We start from the raw sequence: 17,697 nt of genomic DNA, 5'->3' as shown, positions 1-17,697 counted from the left end.
CAAAGCATTTCCTCTGAGAGCAGGGTGTTACACCCTCTCCCTTTGGGAATAGGTGCTACAGGCTGGGAAGGGGTAGCCCCCCCAGCCTCTGGAAATGCTATGAACGTTACAGATGGTGCCTTCCTTGCATAAGACAGTCTACAATGGTTCAGGGACCCCTTGTCCCCTGCTCTGGCGCAAAACTAGACAAAGGAAAGGGGAGTGACCACTCCCCTGTCCATCACCACCCTAGGGGTGGTGCCCAGAGCTCCTCCAGTGTGTCCCAGACTTCAGCCATCCTGCTTTGCAAGGTGTGGGGGCACTCTAGAGGACTCTGAGTGGGGAGTGCCAGCAGGTGACGTCAGAGACCCCTCCTGATAGGTCCTTACCTGATAAGGTATCCAATCCCCCTCTTAGGGCTATTTAGGGTCTCTCCTGTGGGTTCTCTTCAGATTCTGCTTGCAAGTTTCCTTCAGGAATCCTCTGCAACTATTACTTCACCCTCTGACCTCAGATTAACCACAGCCTGCTCCAGGAATCGCTGTCACAGCAACAAAGCATCCACAAGGGATACTTTTCAGCTCCAGTCAGCAACTGCAACAGTTTACACGGTGTACATGCTCTGAGGACTCCCTGTCTTCACCCTGCACCAGAAGGACCGAAGAAATCTCCAGTGGGGTGACGGAGTCACTTCCCTGCTCACGCAGGCACCTTACAGAATGATGAGCGGTACCCTTGGACTCCTCTCACAGAGATGAATGTGCTCCTAAAGACACAGAGGGTGGACCCTATCGACACAGACTGTCCTGAGTTCCTGCTGACGCCATTTGGAGGAGGTAAGACCTTGCCTTCCCTGAGAGCAACGGTACCCCTGTGTACTGCATCTTCTTCAACTCCTAAGGCCTCTGTGCACTATTTGCAAAATTCCTTCATGCACGTCCTGGCCCAGGTCCCCAGCACTCCATCCTGCGATGCTCAACTTGCTGAGTTGTTCTCCGGCGGCGTAGGACTTTCCTTTTTTGTGCTGCACCAACCGTGTTCTGCACCTCCTTTGTCTCCATGACCTGGGACTCCCGTGGGTTCTGCCTGGCTCTCTAAAGTGCTGAGAGCCCCCTCTTCCTCCTCACACCGAGGCGAGGCCCCCAGGTCCCTCCTGGGTCCAGCCAGGGCCATTTTGACACAAAATGCATATTTGTTGTAACCAAAGCTTGTTGGCGACTTCCAACACAAAATCACGTCTGCATCCATCTTCACGTCGTGGGACATCTTCTACTTTATGCAGGAACCCACTGGCATCGTCCTAGGATGTATTCCTGCAGTCTTCGTCCAATCGGGAACTCTTCTTTCGTACCCTCTTCTGGGTTGGCAGGGGCTCCTGCCCTTCCTGGAACTTCTGTCGACTTTTGGACTTGGTCCCCTACTTTTCCACATCTTCAGGTCCAGGAATCCAGCAGTTGTTGTTTGTGGACTTGGTTGTTACTGCAAAATCCCAATCACAAAGTGAAGTACTTTACTCCTGCTTTTCCGGGCTCTGGGGTGGAGTAATTTACTTACCTTTACTGTATTCTTGCTCTCCTAGCGATTCTGCACACACTACACTTGTCTAGGGGGGAATTTGTGATTCACATTCCACTTTCTTAGTATATGGTTTGTGTTGCCCCTAGACCTATTTTCTCCCCTTGCATTCTATATCATTTACTATTGTTTGCACTGTCCTATGATTAATTACTTGTCTAATTTTAGTGTATATATTGTGTATAATACTTACCTCCAGAAGGAGTATTGCCTCTAAGGTATCTTTGGTACTGTGTCACTCAAATAAACTACCTTTATTTTTGGTAACACTGAGTATTATCTTTACTTATGTATAAGTACTGTGTAAATATAAGTGGTATTGCATGAGCTTTGTGTGTCTCCTAGTTCAGCATAAGCTGCTCTTCTATAGCTACCTGTATCAGCCTAAGCTGCTAGAACACTACTACTTCACTAATAAGGGATAACTGGACCTGGTAAAAGGTGTAAGTACCCAAGGTATCCACTACAAACCAGGATAGCCTCCTACACCAACACACAGAGTAATACAGTAAAAAAATTACAAAATGGACACCACACCAGTTTAGAGAAATCAGCAATATTAATCTAAACCAAACAAGACAAAAACAACAAAAATCCAACACACACAAGTCAAGTAATGATTTTTTTAAATAATAGATTTTTACTCCTTTGAAAACAATGGAAACGTTGTTACACAAAATAAAGGCACACGGGTGAGCGTGCATTGAGAAAAAGTCAGCGTTGTTTTTTCTCTCCCATAAGGGAGCGATACATTAATATCCAGATGGGGCACCTCTGGTCCACGCAGGTTAATATTGATTTTGACGCCCAGTGATGATGCGTGCAAAATCCGGCTGTAAAGCAGTAGAAACCTGCACTGCATGGGGTATGCGTCATTTTCAACAGCTGCAATGCAGGTGATGCATGGATTTCCCAGCCGCAATGCAAGTGGTGCCTCGATTTCAGCCATGAGGCAGGTGGTACATCAAAAGTTTTCAGTCCTTGTTCTACCAGCTTCACCTTTCAAGAGCCCAGTGACTGGATAGGGCACCACTTGGTAGGGCAAGAGTCCCAGCAGAGAGTCCAGATGCAGGTTGAGGAAGTCTTTGATGGCCCTGAGACTTCCAAACAGGAGGCAAGGTCAGTCCAAGCCCTTGTAGACACTTCACAGGCAGGAATATACCCCAAAGTCCTCTTTCAGGCAGAAGCAGCAACTGCAGGCCAACCCAGCAAAGCACAGTCACAGGCAAAGGGGCAGTATTCCTCCTCCAGCTCTTTAGCTCTTCTCCTTGGCAGAGGTTCCTCTTGGTTCCAGAAGTAATCTGCAAATCTGGGGTTTTGGGTGCACTATTTATACCACCTTTCTGCCTTTGAAGTAGGCAAACTTCAAAGGAACGTCTGTTGTTCACAAGATTCTTGCCCAAGCCTGCCCAAGCCTGGCTCCAGACTAACACCAGGGGATTGTAGACTGCATTGTGTGAGGTCAAGCACAGCCCTTTCAGGTATAAGTGAACCCTTCTCCCTCCACTCTAGCCTAGATGTGCCATCAGGATATGCAGGCTACACCCAGCTCCCTTTGTGTCACTATCTAGTGGAGAATCGCAAACAGCCCGTCAGTCTGAAACAGACAGGGAATACACAAGCAGGCAGAGGCACAGAATGGTTTAAGCAAGAAAATTACAAATTTCTAAAAGTGGCATTTTCAAACTGACAGTTTAAAAAACAATTTTACCAAAAGTTGTATTTTCAAATTGTTAGTTCAGAGACAACAAACTTCAAATCTCCCTTTGCTCCTAAAGGAAAACTGCACTCAAAAGTTATTTAAAGGCAGCCTCCATGTCAACCTAAGAGAGAGATAGACCTTGCACCAGTGATAACCACATTTGACAGTCTTACACTTTTAAGACATGTAAAAAACACACCCTACCTTTAACATACACTGCACCCTGCCCATGAGGCTACCAAAGGCCTACCTTAGGGGTGCTGCAGGCCTACTAGGACCATCTGATTTACAGGCCCTGGGCACCTCGTCTAGTAAATCAAATATGGCAATCATGGAAAAGCCAATTGCACATGCAATTTACACAGGTTACACTTGCACTTTAGCACTGGTCAGCAGTGGTAAAGTGCCCAGAGTATCAAAACCAGCAAAAATAAAGTCCAGCACACAGTCAACACATCGGAAGCAGAGGCAAAAAAGACAGGGGAGACTAAGACAAGGATGCCAGTTCTATCAGGGACCTAGTTGATAATCATGCAGGAATTTGTATATGTGATTGGAGTCATCATGTGGTTAGTGTAGTGTGAATATGTCTGTTGACAATAACATTTTAGTGATGCATCTTGAGGCTTTTGGGATCATTTTTTGCACACTGGGTAAGATGTCCCTCCTGTTCACCATAGTTTCTTCTTGGGAGGAGCTAGGTGGCCAGACAGATCTCTGAGTTGAGCATGATCTGTATCTTGGTCCCTCCCAGGTGAGTAAGTATCAATTGAGAGTTAGGAGGCAAGGGTTTTTGGACAAGTGACTACTGGTCTTCTGTTTGGAGTCACTTGAACAGTGCCTCCTGGGAGTTGCAGCCATGTCACTCCCTCTCCAAACACTTTACAATTGGTACCCTCCCGGGTAAGTAAACTTCATTTGAGAGTTCACTTACAGAAGCATTGTGACAAGCGGAACCTGGGGTGGTGATTGTAGTTAGCAAAACAGGGCCCATTGTGCTTTGCAGTCATATCACTCCCTCTAATTCCCAACACTTGACAATTGGTAACTTCCCAGATGAGTAAACTTAATTTGAGAGTTCACTGGCAGATGCATTGTGACAAATGGACACCAGGCTAGTGATTGTAGTTAACAAAACAGGACCCATTGGGCTTTGCACTCAAGTCACTCCCTGTACTTCCTGACACTTGACAATTCGTAAGCTCCCAGGTGGGTAAACTTAGACCTCGATTTAAGGAAAATGGCGCATCACATCATGAAGCACCACTTTTCTTGCGCCCCCCTGGATCCCTCTAAAGCCGCCATGCGTGCACCGTATTTAAGGCATAGAACACATTGGTGGTATTAGGAACAATAGCGTCTCAATTTTTGATGCTATTGCGGTGCTTTGCTCCACTAGCGTCAAGAATTCCAATGCTAGTAGAGCAAAGTGCAAGGAGGCCCATTGATTTCAATGGGTGTGTCCTTTTTCAGCAGGCGTTAAAACATGACGCTGAAAAATCTTGTAGATTACATTGCGACATTTTTGTGGGTCTCCTTGTGCCGGAATGCCCCATTTACATACCTTATACATGGTGCAGGCATAATGTGACGCAAAGGGTTGCAAAGTTACACAATGCATGCATTGTGACACTTTTTAGATATGGACCGGCATTTTTGGCAATCTAACCCACATTAGCATCAGACAAATGATGCTAATGTGGCTTTAGATGGTGCAAGGTGTTCTTAAATTTGGGCCTTAATTTGAGAGTTCACTAACAGGTGCACTGAGCCAAGTGCATACTGGGCTGGTGATTTGACTTACAGGAACAGGCCCTTCTGGGAGCTGCAGTCAAATTATTCCCTGTACTACACACAGTCTGCAAGTGTTATCCTTTCAGGTGAGTACTCTTCCATTGGGAGGTGACCAACAAGGGCAATTGGACAAGTAAACACTGGGCTTGTGTTTGGAGTAGGAAAGACAAAGCCTCCTTGTCTTGGCAGTCTCGTCACTTCCTCAACTTCATACACCTGAGAAATGTCACCCCCAGATGAGAACACAGCATGTGTGAGTTCTAAAACATGTATTTTCGAGAAGAGAACCCTGGACTGCTGGTTGGAGTGACAGTAAGAGAGCCTCCTGTGATTTGCAGTCATGGAGCTCCCAGCACTACACACACTACATAAATGGCATCCTTCCAGATGAGTACACATCAATAGAGAGTTAAGACACAGACAGAGAGTTTAGACAAGACAACACTGTGCTGGTCGTTGGAGTTACAGAGACTGGGCCTGCTGGGAGTTGCAGTCATGTCACTCTATATAGCACACACACTATACAAATGTCATTCTCCCTGGTGAGTACACTACAATGGGGAGTTAACAAACAAGGATATTTGGTAAATAGGGCACAGGGCTGGCTGAGTGCAGTAACAGTGCCTCCTGGCCTTGCCAGTCATGTTACCCCCTGTACTACACATACTATGCATAAGTTATCCTCCTAGATGAGTACACTACAATTAGGAGTTAACAAACAAGGGTATTTTGTGAAGAGGACACTGGGCTGGCTGAGTGGAGTAACAGTGCCTCCTGACTTGGCAGTCATGTAAGTCACTGTACTACATACACTTCACAAATGTTATTCTTCCTGGTGGGTACACTACAATTGGGTGTTTACACACAAGGGTATTTGGTGAAGGGTATACTGGTCTGTTGTATGGAGTTGTAGAACAATGCATGCTGGGAGTTGTAGTCATGTAACTCCCTATAATACACACACTATACACGTATGTTATATCTCCAGGTAGTACACTTGAATTATGAGATGCCAGACAGGGGTCTTTGGACAGATGGGCACTGGGCTGGTGAGTGGTGTGACAGTGAAGGTGGCAAAAAGGTGAGCAGTGAACATGCATGATATAGCATTTTGGGGACATTTGTATTGTTGTGACTTACCAGACTCCACTCCCTCAGGTATTTCTCTCAAGCCCTCAGGATGCAGGATGGCCAAGATCATCCTCTTCCAAGGATATATGCAATGGGACACTAGGATGGCCACTGTCACTCTTCTTGACATGCAGCTGGTGTCTGGAGATTAGGGAACAGACCTTGCCCCTGAGGTCATTCTACTTCTTTCTAATGTCCTCCTGTGTGTGCAGGGTGGTGTCTATAGCATTCACTCTGTTGAGTATCCTGTCCTGAGATGACTGTGCTGGGCATGTGCTCCAAACAATTGTGGCTCTACTCTTATGATTTCGTCCACCATGACTCTTAACCCTTCATCTGTAAAACAGGGATTTTTGGAATGTGACATGATGGAAAAAAACAAATTGAAATCAGAAGAGTGACAATGTCTTAATAAAGGGGGGTAGTGCAAAAGGGTGTAACTGGACAAAAGTGTGTGAAGGGTGTTGTATGGGATGGTGGAAAAAAAGGTGCCTAGCATTTGTTCAGTGTGGGAAAAGAGTTGCTCTGTTTTGCTGGGTCTTGCTGTGCAAAGGATTGTGGTGTGTGAAGGGTTATGCTTTATAGTGTCCTTTACATGTGTGTCCAGTATGGCAGTGTGTGTCAGCTGCGTTGTTTTCAGATTCATCCAATGTGCATTTGTGATTCACTTTGGGGTCCAAGAACCGCTGTGGTACGGACTGCCATTGGCTGACCACCATGGGTGCCCACCACTGTCATTTTTGGCTTGTAATACAGTCAGTGGTTAGTCACTGTGCTCTTGGGGTTGGAGTTCGAGATGACTATTTTTGGGCCGTCATGTTGCTGCCAGTCTGGAATTTTTGTTTGGTGGTCGGCAGTCCTGTCTGTGTAAGTCATAATACAGCAGTCTGCAAGACCGCTAACATGACAGTCTGGCAGTCCAACCACCAAAGTCATAATGAGGCCCCTAGCATCTAAACCCTGTCTCTGGGTCATGTGACTGGTTATAGTTGGCAGTTAATCTTTTTGTATTCCTCCTAGTCAGCCACACACAATAGAGAACTTTGTTGCGTCTGGATGGGCCATCATTGACAGGATGGGATGCTGTGTCCTGCCTTCACACAAATAGTCTGGAGCCAGGGCAAGGGAGAGAAGAAGCCTGTGCACTACAAAGCCAAACTTCTTAATGCTACCCTGACTACAAAGGAGGAAACAGGTATAAATATTGGACCTCAGACACCAACTCTTCAGTAAACGTCTGGACCCATGGAAGACTCTGCCAAGAAGAAAGGCTCTGTTCTGCTGCAAGGACTGCCACTCTGTTGGACTTCTGCCCTGAAGGACTGAGTGCCATGCTGTGCTGACCTTCTGGTCTGCTGCCTTCCTGCTTGGGTGAGATGAACTAGATTTACAACCAGTACCTAGGCCCACCAGAGTAACTCCAAGGGCCAAGTCTCTTGTATCTAACACCTGGACTCTTCAACTGTAACGCCCTACCCTGCCAGAAGGCACAGCCCCAGTCCTGGACCCTTGGAAGTGGCCTGAAGTTGATCTGTTATCCACCAACGTATCTCCTCTGCAGTGCAGAGTCTGCTGTCTCAGACATTTCACTGTATCAGGACTCCACATTGCAGCCTCGCAGCTCCTCAGAACCAACACATCTTCCCTGCTGTGTGATGCATCATTGACACTGTACTTCACATTGCAAGCCCTTGTCGACTAGATCCTTGATGATGTCACAGGACCTCACATCACAGTCTTGCAACCCTTGGAACTGATGCATTGCCTCGGCTGCATGACCCATCCCCGCTGCAGGGCTTTGTATCACAAGCCCTCCTTGATGGGATCCTCAACAGTGACACAGAACTCTGCATTGCAACCTCACATCCTCTCGGATCTGATGCATTACCTCAGCTGCATGAGGCATCCTTGAGGCAGGACCCGCCAATTCTCCTCAACTAGGATTTAAGGTACTGTTGTTCAGTGGGTTAAACTGGGTCCCTGTTGCCAGCCAGCACTCCATTGCAGTCGACCTGAGCTTCGGACTATGTCCATGTCTGGTGCAAACAGATATCTGCAGTGGGTGTTTTATGCTTTTTGGTTCTATTTTCACCTAAATCTTTAAAATTGCATATCTTCAGATTTACTGATAGTATTTTTGTCATTTTCATCTTGTTCGTTGATTATTATTGTGAAATGTAGGATATTGGTTGACTTGGGTGTAAGACCTGGTCACTAAACATCTACAATCCCTTGCAGGGTGAACCAAAAAAAGTCACTAAATTAACCTGTGCTTAACCCTGGGTACCTTAGCACAAACAAATAGCCAGGTTTAACTTAGAGGTAATGTGTAAAGTATTTGTGTAGCACACAAACAACAGTAATAAAGTAAAAACATAACACAAGAAAAATCCCAATCCAACTTAGAACATTAGGGTACATTTTAATAAATAATGTGCCATTAAAATGAACAAAATCCAATCAGTAGAACTGAAGTTATGAATTTCTAAATTTTAAGGTTCAAAATAGCACCTAAAAGATAAATGCACCAACTAAGGACATCTGGTCACCTTCAGCACAAGAACCAAGGGTCCAGAACTGATTGAATACCTTTTGGAGGTTCAGGATTTGCTCAGAAGGGTTCAAGGTACGGGTTTAAGAAGGTGCAAGCTTGTTATGTCCCTATGGCTCTGAACAGGAGGCCAGCAAACTAACTCTTGGAGTCAATTCTAGTTGTCCTGGGTGTAGATGTAGAAACAGGGCTCAACAGCAATGTTGGCCTCTGAGGGTTCAAGGCAGTCTCCAGGCAGGAAATCAGTCCTTCCAGGTACAACAGAAGTATGTAGAGTGCACAGCAGGTTACAGCAGCTGCCAGTCCTCTAAGAGGCATTCTGGAGGTCTAGTAGTAAACTGAAGTATGGGTCTGAAAGACCTATTTTCGCACCCTGGTGCCCTGCGTCTTGAAGATGGGAGACATTTCTAGAAAGGTTTTTTTTACATTCTAGGAGTTTCTTGACTCCCCTGTTCTGGCTCCAAGCTGGCTGCAGTGACAATGCAGGGTTGTTAGGCTTATTGTGTGAAGACATGACACAGCCTATTCATGTGCAGGTGGGACTGTGCTACACTCTGCCCCCATCCTGCCAGTTGATGGCACATTGGAGCACATCTAATCCCACTATTGTGTGACTATCTGGGAGGAATCTACTTAGCCTCACTGATAGCTACACCCATTCATCTGACCCAAGACAGGCTGTAGACACAAAGAGCTAAGGACAGGAAGATGCCAACTTTCTAAAAGTGGCATTTTCAAAATTATAATTGAAAATCTAACTTTATAATTAAAGAGGGTTTAGTGTTACAATTCCATAGGTACCAAATATGCACCGCATCTCAATTAGAAATTACAGCTTATTAAACATAATACAGAATCCCCAATGTTACTTATGGGCGTGTAGGCTGCACAATAGTAAAAAACAAATTTGGAAGTTTTTCACTACCAAGAAATGTAATACATAAAAAACCAACTCCTACTTTTTAACTGCACAGCACCCTGAACTAGGGGCTACCTAAAGCCTAACATAGGGGTTACATATATTTAATAAAACGGGGGTTCAAGGCTTGGCAAGGGGTTTCAATGCTTAGTCGACATGACAGTGTGACACTGCATTCAGGCTGCAATAGCAAGCCTGGGGGAAGATTTGCAGTGCTATGTGGGTGGGTTACTGCAGGCTCACTGGTAGCATTTCATTTACAGGCCCTATGTATATTGTATCCCATTCTACAAAGGTCTTAAAAATAAATAAAATATGTCAATTAGGTATACACCAATTTAACCATGTCTTAGGGAGAGAAAACAAGCTCTTTAGCACTGGTTAGCAGTGGTAAAGTGAACCTAGTCATGAGGCCAACAAAACAAATTTGGCAAAAAGTGGAAGGTAAAATGCAAAATGTTGGGGGTGACCTTGTAGAGAGGGCCAGGTCATACAAATATTTACTCCTATCCAGTGTGGGTTCAGTTGTTTGCTGTGTTTTCACTGTGTTACTGTTTTAAGTGTTGCACAAATATTTCACCCTTTGCCTCTCAGTTAAGCCTGACTACTCTGTTCCAAGCTGCCAGAGGGTTGAGCACACGTTAATTTGGGTTTGCTTGTAACTAACCTGAAAAGGTTTGTGGTTGCTGCTTGAGTAGGGTTTCACACATCTCAACCAGTGACCTAATTTCTTACATATATTAAATACAATATTGTGATAAACCATAATAGGCACTCATAACACAATTGTTTAAGACAGACTTACAAAGTCCCCGTGGCAACAGTTACAACAAACCATATTAGAAGTTATTTCTTTCCCTGGTGATAAGTTATTCATGTTGACAACAAAAAGTGATTTCTGCTACCAATTACCTATTGATAGTGGGTATTGATCCAACCATTTCTGTGCTAGAATTAGAGATTATGCGGCCATGCATTTGAAACTCAATGCTTTAAAGTAAGATGCAATTTTAATGTTGCTGTACCTAACAATATTGATGATATTCTAGGCTCTATAGGAATGGTAGGGTTTAGGAGACAGCACTTGAAAAAGAAGCAGATACGCAACATAAACGTCAAAGACGCAAATTGTAAATCACAGATGTAGTCTGGAATTAGACTGTAAGCAGGGAGCTAGAGGCCCCCAAAATTGACAAGTAGCCAGTTGACTGAGAGAAGGAGGAGAAGCTCTGCAAGACTTCTTTCTTTGAATTAGGATTGGGTGCCAAGACCTGCCAGTCTCCTAGCTCGGTGAGTGGACATGACTAAAAGATTCCAAGATCACCTGTCCCCAGAGTCTGGGGCACCAGTGTCCACTTGCTTGACAGGACCAATGTTTCCTGTGAAGTTGAAGAGAGTGCTGTAGGGAGTATGATCCAGTGGGGGATCATGTCAATAGGATCCCAGTAGCAAGGTGTGAGGAGATGATCAGGTCTTTCTCCATCTGCAGGTGAAGGCAGTGATCCCTCTATGCAAGAGGAGGGCCAGCGTTAAGTGAGCTGTGGCCGTTGCTGCACTGACTGAGTCATTGCCTGTGTTCAGGTTATATGTCAGCAACACTGTATGCCAGGGGTCATCATGAAGAGTGCTACCATGCCAGTCAGGCCTGTGTGTGGAGTCAAGTTGGTGACCCTGTTTGTCAGCTGCAACTACAGTGATGAATGCTGCAGTGCCAAACAGGTTGTTGCCTGTGTGTGGAGCTAAGTAGGTGACTTTATATGCCAGATGGGCATACATAGTTACAGACTCTGTTAAGATTGCTGATGTGCCGATCTGGCCATAGCCCATGTACGGAGTGGAGCTTGTGACAGCCCATGTCAGACAGGGTCACTGGGAAATGGCAGGCAGTTTGGTCTAGATGAGACAGAACCAAGCCCTGACTGAGGGCCAGCACCAGGAACTTTGCAATCACCCCCCGAACTGTGGAGAGGATCCAAAGAGACTTACAAAGCATCGAAGGAGCATCGAAACCCATCCCCTGGCTGCTGCCTCCACAGGCCTGGTGTGAGGAGCTCAAGGACACCCAAATGTTGCTCTTCCCAGGCAGTATGTGAGGAACTTAACAGAGGCAGCTGCATCAGCTTCAGGACCCGAAAAGGGGGTATACTTGGGGACCCATGTCACTCAGATCCTGCTGGTTTTGGTAAGAATTATTTATGGACCAGACAGGCCCTGTATATATATAACAAGATTTGTGTCATTCACCATTCGAAATGTCAGGGAAATATAGAAACATGTTGGAATGTCCTGCATGCTGAATATGCGTTAAGATCTCACAGAAGCATCGATAAAGAAATATAGTAAATCTTTATCTATTTCTGAAGATTTACACAAGCAGATGGTGGGCAACATACTGCACTATGGTGATAAATACAAAACCTGTAGCAAATGTATCTATTGCAACAGTTAACTCATTGGACCAAAATGTAGCAGTCATTTCTTGTTCAGATGTTTTACCCTAAATATTATACAGAAAAAGAAGCCTAGCAATAAGATGCTGTCCAAATAAAAAGGGGAATGGCAAGTGTGAATGAAAAGTATTTTTAGTTGTAAATATGTGGCAATCCAATTTTCAGATAAGCTGTGTTGCAAACAAAGGGCCAGATTTACACGGCCCTACCACCTCCTTGCACCACACTAGCATATTTGGTTACGCTAATGTGGTGTAAAGGAGGTAATTTCCCCATGCCATATTTAAAAATTGTTGCAGTGCTAGCATTGCGCCACTTTTTAACCTCTTGCACCACATTATGCCTGCGCCAGGCATAATGTATGGAAGGGGAGCGTTCCCACGCAGGGAGGCCGCAAAAAATGGTGCAGTGAAATCTACAAGATTTCACTGCAACATTTTTTCCATCATTTTTAACGCCTGCTCGAGGCAGGCGTGATAGTGATGGGTCCATAGTAACCTATGGGCCTCCATAGTGCTTTGCTGCACGAATGGCATCATTTATGGTGCTAATGTAGCAAAGCACTGCAATAGCATCATGAATTATGACATTATTGTTAAAACACCTGCCATGGTGCCCCATATTGTAAATACGGCACAGTCATGGTGTCATTAGGTGGGGTAGGGCGAAACACAAAATAAAATGACACATCGGGACAGATGTGCCACTTTCTTGTAAATCTGCCCAAGTTCTTAATCTTAAAATGAGAGGAAGCTACTGCCATATTCCAATGTTCCACTATGATTGATGCTCTACAGGATTCTTGGTTGGCTAGTTTATCAGTGACAATAAAGGAAAATTTTGTTGACAATTTAAAGACACAGCTTGCAAGGCCAGTGGCTATTTTGAGAGGAACTCCACGGGGAAATGAGGATTACTGCCTGAATCTGTAGTTCTGGGTCCGATTCGTACATTATTTCCCCGTTTTCTACTGCCGTTATCCAAGGGGTTTTTAAATGTTTAGAACAGCGCATTAAACATCACTTTTTCACTCTCTTGTTTGGGAGAGATTTGGGAAGTTGCTTTGTTTTGTTTGCGGAGGAACTTTCTAATAAACATGTCCATTAATTAAAGTTTGTTTTGCCATATTTGTATGTTAGCCTTTGTACTATTGAATGTGGGAAGAGAGGAGTTTTTTTTGTCTGTTGTTCCAATGGACTTGAGTCAATCTGTCAGTGTGGTTGCTAACAAAATCAGGCCGGAGAAATGCACTGACAAGCTAGTGCATCCGCGGCTAAATGAAGAGTGGGAGAACCGGGAGCTGTGAAAGCTGTAGGAGCCTCGGGGCTATCGTTGTCTCTGAAGACAGGGTCTTGCCCCAAATCCCCATTCCCTTCTCCTGTTTTTACTCTTGATAGCACGTCCAGTCCTTATAAATTACTTTACTTGGACAAGCAGGAGGTTGGTGAACCTTTTGACCGGGTTGAGCTCTCCTCATCCAAAGAATTGTCAGATCCCTCAAATCAATATTCAATAATCATTTATAATCAATAACCAATATTCAATTAGTAATCAATCAACAATTAGTTAAACAGAAAAATCAATAATTAAACACACCATGACCTTTCAGTCATGAATAACCACACCCGTTTATTAAAAGTTAATGAGTTTATTTCCCTATAATAACAAAGCTAACACAATGTAATTAAGTCTCAAAATCAAATGATACACATATACGAACATTACTGTCTGTCCATAGCGACGGAAGAAACGCAATCTACGCAAAACTTGGATTATAATGCACTCAGCTATAGCAATGCAAATCACTAATAGAAGTAACTGAATTTGACTAATTGCATACATCGGTCAGCATAACAAGATTTCAATTCAGCACAGTGCATCAAACGAATACCTCAACTAACCTCTGATTAGCATTGGCATGTGGGACTTCATGCAAAATGAATTTAATCAACATAAATTTAGAAAACTTTTAGCTTAGGCTCTGTCAAAAGGAGCAGTTGGTACCTAAGAAGGAAAATACAATTAATATCCTTTCATAATTACCAAATACAATCAACATTTACGATAAGTCTTCGTCCTTCAGTAACCGGTTCGATCAGCATGGGGCAGACTTCAAAGGGGCAAAGTTTAAGGCAAGTTTTCCTTGCAGCAGCAAGGAAAATGGGGGGGGCAAAAGTTATTATATGGGCAAGGCAAAGTGAAGTTAAAGTTAAAGTCTCTAGGGTGAGAATTCTTTAAAGGCTCTCTCTGGGATAGAGAAAAGGCATCAAAGTGCCATCAAAATGGCTTCTCGAATCTGGCTTCAAAATGGCATCAAAGAAAATGGCTGGCTTCTCTTCGTCCGGTGGGATTAAATAAGAAACGTTCCAAATTCTTCAGGGTCTTCCATTGGAGGGTCCATGGGGTGGTTTCTCTTTAACCAATGAATAGTGTCTTTTCTCTTAATGCTCATCTACACATAAGGTGTCCTTGGAGTTTTGTAACACAAGAAGCAACAAAGTTGCCAATTAATTTTACATCTGTGTCCTGATTGTCTGCACCTGCAGAAACTGACCTAGCTTCAAAGGGGATGAAAGTTGCCGTGCACGCAACTTTAAGATAAGTGTATTAGTAATTCTACTGGAAAAATACAGCCTTTTAAAGGTTTAAAACACGTCTTTGTTAATACAAGTGAAAGCTACGCAGTTAAAATTGAGACCAGGCGACTAGGCCAAAGCCTCTGCTAAATTTAAGCTAAGCATATAACATTTTAATGAGAAAATCATAGAATATAGCTTCAATTATGACGCATTCATACGTTTGTCAATTTTCATGATTAATTAAGCTTGTTCATACTTATGGCGAACGACTTCGTGGGCACATTTTTCTACATACATTATTTTTCTTTGCTAAAATCACATTGTCTTATACGGTCTTGTTACATGATATATGAATGTTTGTTAGTCTTTCTTTTTCCTGCTTCATCAATCCCTCCTCTGATGACTAATTATGTCATCAGATTAATTCTTTCACAAATTGTATTTCATTACAATTCTGTTTCAATAATTTTGCATTTCAATCATTTCCCGTTTCATTTTTACTCCCTTTGATTTTTCCCTGTATAATTTTACCATTTCTTTTTGTTCTTTCTTTTCAATTCTTCTCTTGTTTCTTGATTTCAGTATTTTAATAGCTTTCCATATTCCCCAAATACCTATTAAGCAAATTAGTATTATTAACATCCCTTTTACTATTTTCAGTAATATTCCGTTCCAAATGTTGCTGAGCCAATTTCCCACGGAAGCAAATCCTTTTCCAACCTTTTCCCATACTTCTGGTTCTTTCAAATCTGTACTATCGTTAGTTAAATTTGTAAGCATATTTCTAATTTGTTTACTGTTGTCTGGTATATAAGAACAACAGTGAAGTGCACTAAGCATTTTGCAAACGCCGCCATTCTTTAATAAAAGAATGTCTAAAGCAAGCCGATTTTGAAGAGTCATAGCTCTTTCTTCAGCAAGTTCAGTATCCATCAGGATCATTGCTCCTGAGAAATTTGTCAGCATGTTATCCACAATAGTAGACAACTTTCGTATTTTGATTGAATTCAATATAACTCCTACTGAAGGAATTATTGCTCCAAATATGTCTCCTACCACACCAGAAGCTGTCTCCCTTTTCTGAATACGATGTAATTCAGACAGCTTTGGATTTTTTTTAAAGTTATCTAGTTGATAAATCTTTGGAAATACTATTCCCAAATAACATCTCGCATACCATCCTTTTGGAAGACGATAATAGGCATTGAGTCCAGAAATATAATATACTCCTGGAGTGGCTGGATCTAGGCCATTCAACATGAACATCCATTTACTCTGGAATAAAAACACGTGTTTACATTCACTCGCTTCTACAAAGATTGTGTCATAATATGATTTAGGTCTATATATGCAAAGTTTCCCTATGTGTAATGCATCTAAAGCTAGTTTCCCTTGTGTCTTTATTGAGGCAAAAGCGTAGTTGTCTACAGATGTCCTTTTATGTGATTCCTTTTCTAATTTTTCCTTTACCATTTTCCTTCTGTCTTCAGTGTGATCTAAAAAAGCTTTTCTCTACAGGTGAAAGTAAGCATGTAAGATTTTCTTTATGAGCGTGAACTGTGGAAAAAGGTGATAATGGTTCAAAGAAACCTCTAACTAATTTTATATAATAATCTCTTGCTACTTTGCTCAAATACTCAATTATGGGGACATATGAAAATACAACATCATGATTGGAATAGAAGTATTGAATATACTCCTGGTCATAAAATCTGGTTAATAACAAACTACATGTTATTCCATACGTAAGGGGCATGCTATGATATGTCACCCCTTCTATTACTGATGTAGGGATTTGTGTACATATATAACAATCTTTCGCGTCCATTGTCTCAACATACTCATTCAGCAAGCGATAGAAAACATTAGATGAGAGTTCCTTCTTGTCAATAGTATAGTCATGTAAGTATTTTTCGTCTCGTTCGAGTTTCTCCAAAGGAGTTAATTCAGTAGTAATTTTTAAAATAGAAGCATCATTCGCGTCTCTTTCATTCCCTCCATGCATTCCAAGAATTATTGCCATAATTATTATTACACATGCAATTATTAGACCTATACACATGTATTTACAATATTTCATCTTATGTCCTTGTGTAGTATTGTCTGTCATGATCTATAGAGAATCAGAAAGTTGAAGATAGTTTATCAAATCAAATGTGCATATATATATATATATATATATATATATATATATATGTGTAGGATCAACGAGGTCAAAGTTCACACTGTTTTCTTTAGCAGCTTAGTCTCTTATTGGTTTAGCAGCTTTGCCTCAAAATCGGTTTCAAAAGTCAATCAGGTTATCAATGTCTTATTCGGTAATGTTCATGAAATTCACTTTTCCAGTACCAAAGTGTCGTTCTGCTTCTTTGTTTTCAAGACTAAGAGATAGAAATTCGTCTGAACAATCATTAGTGTATGCTCATTCTGGACCAGAATATCTTCTGCTCGCTATTCTTTTCCTTTTCAATTTTGCATCTCCTTTCGATTCCCTTTCGCTTATGTCTTGTTCTTTGGCTGTGTCTTTTTCTTCATTCAGTGTGGTTATGATAGACACTTCTTTTCTTTTCTCCTTCAATTTTGGCCCTTTGTTTTCATCTAATGTTTTTTTAGTCTTTGATTTCACTGGTGATATGCTTTGTCTCCGTTTCACGTTGCTTTCACCTGATGGACCTGCAACGGGTTCTGGAAGAATTGGAACAGTTTTGCTTTGCTCTGTCTTGTCTCCTTCCTCTAGGAGGTAAATCAGGTTTTCTCCTTCTTTTCCAGTATCATCTGCTTCTCGGAAAGCCCTCCTCTTATTAGGCTCTCCTGCTTCTTCACCTGAGATAAGATCTTTGTCACCTCCTGAGGCTTCTTCTCTGTTGTCCTCAAAAGGATCGACTGCGTCTTCCTCAGGGATTATTTCTTCTGTCCCAATTTCTTCTTGCTCGCTTTCAGGCTCTCTTCATTCTGTCTCACTGCCTGGTACTTTCCTGTTAGTTGAGGGTAATTTCAGTGCTTCAATTTCCTCTTCT

This window comes from Pleurodeles waltl, chromosome 1_2 (assembly GCF_031143425.1).
Source record: "Pleurodeles waltl isolate 20211129_DDA chromosome 1_2, aPleWal1.hap1.20221129, whole genome shotgun sequence".
In the NCBI taxonomy this organism is placed as follows: domain Eukaryota; kingdom Metazoa; phylum Chordata; class Amphibia; order Caudata; family Salamandridae; genus Pleurodeles; species Pleurodeles waltl.
This window is presented reverse-complemented; position numbering follows the sequence as displayed.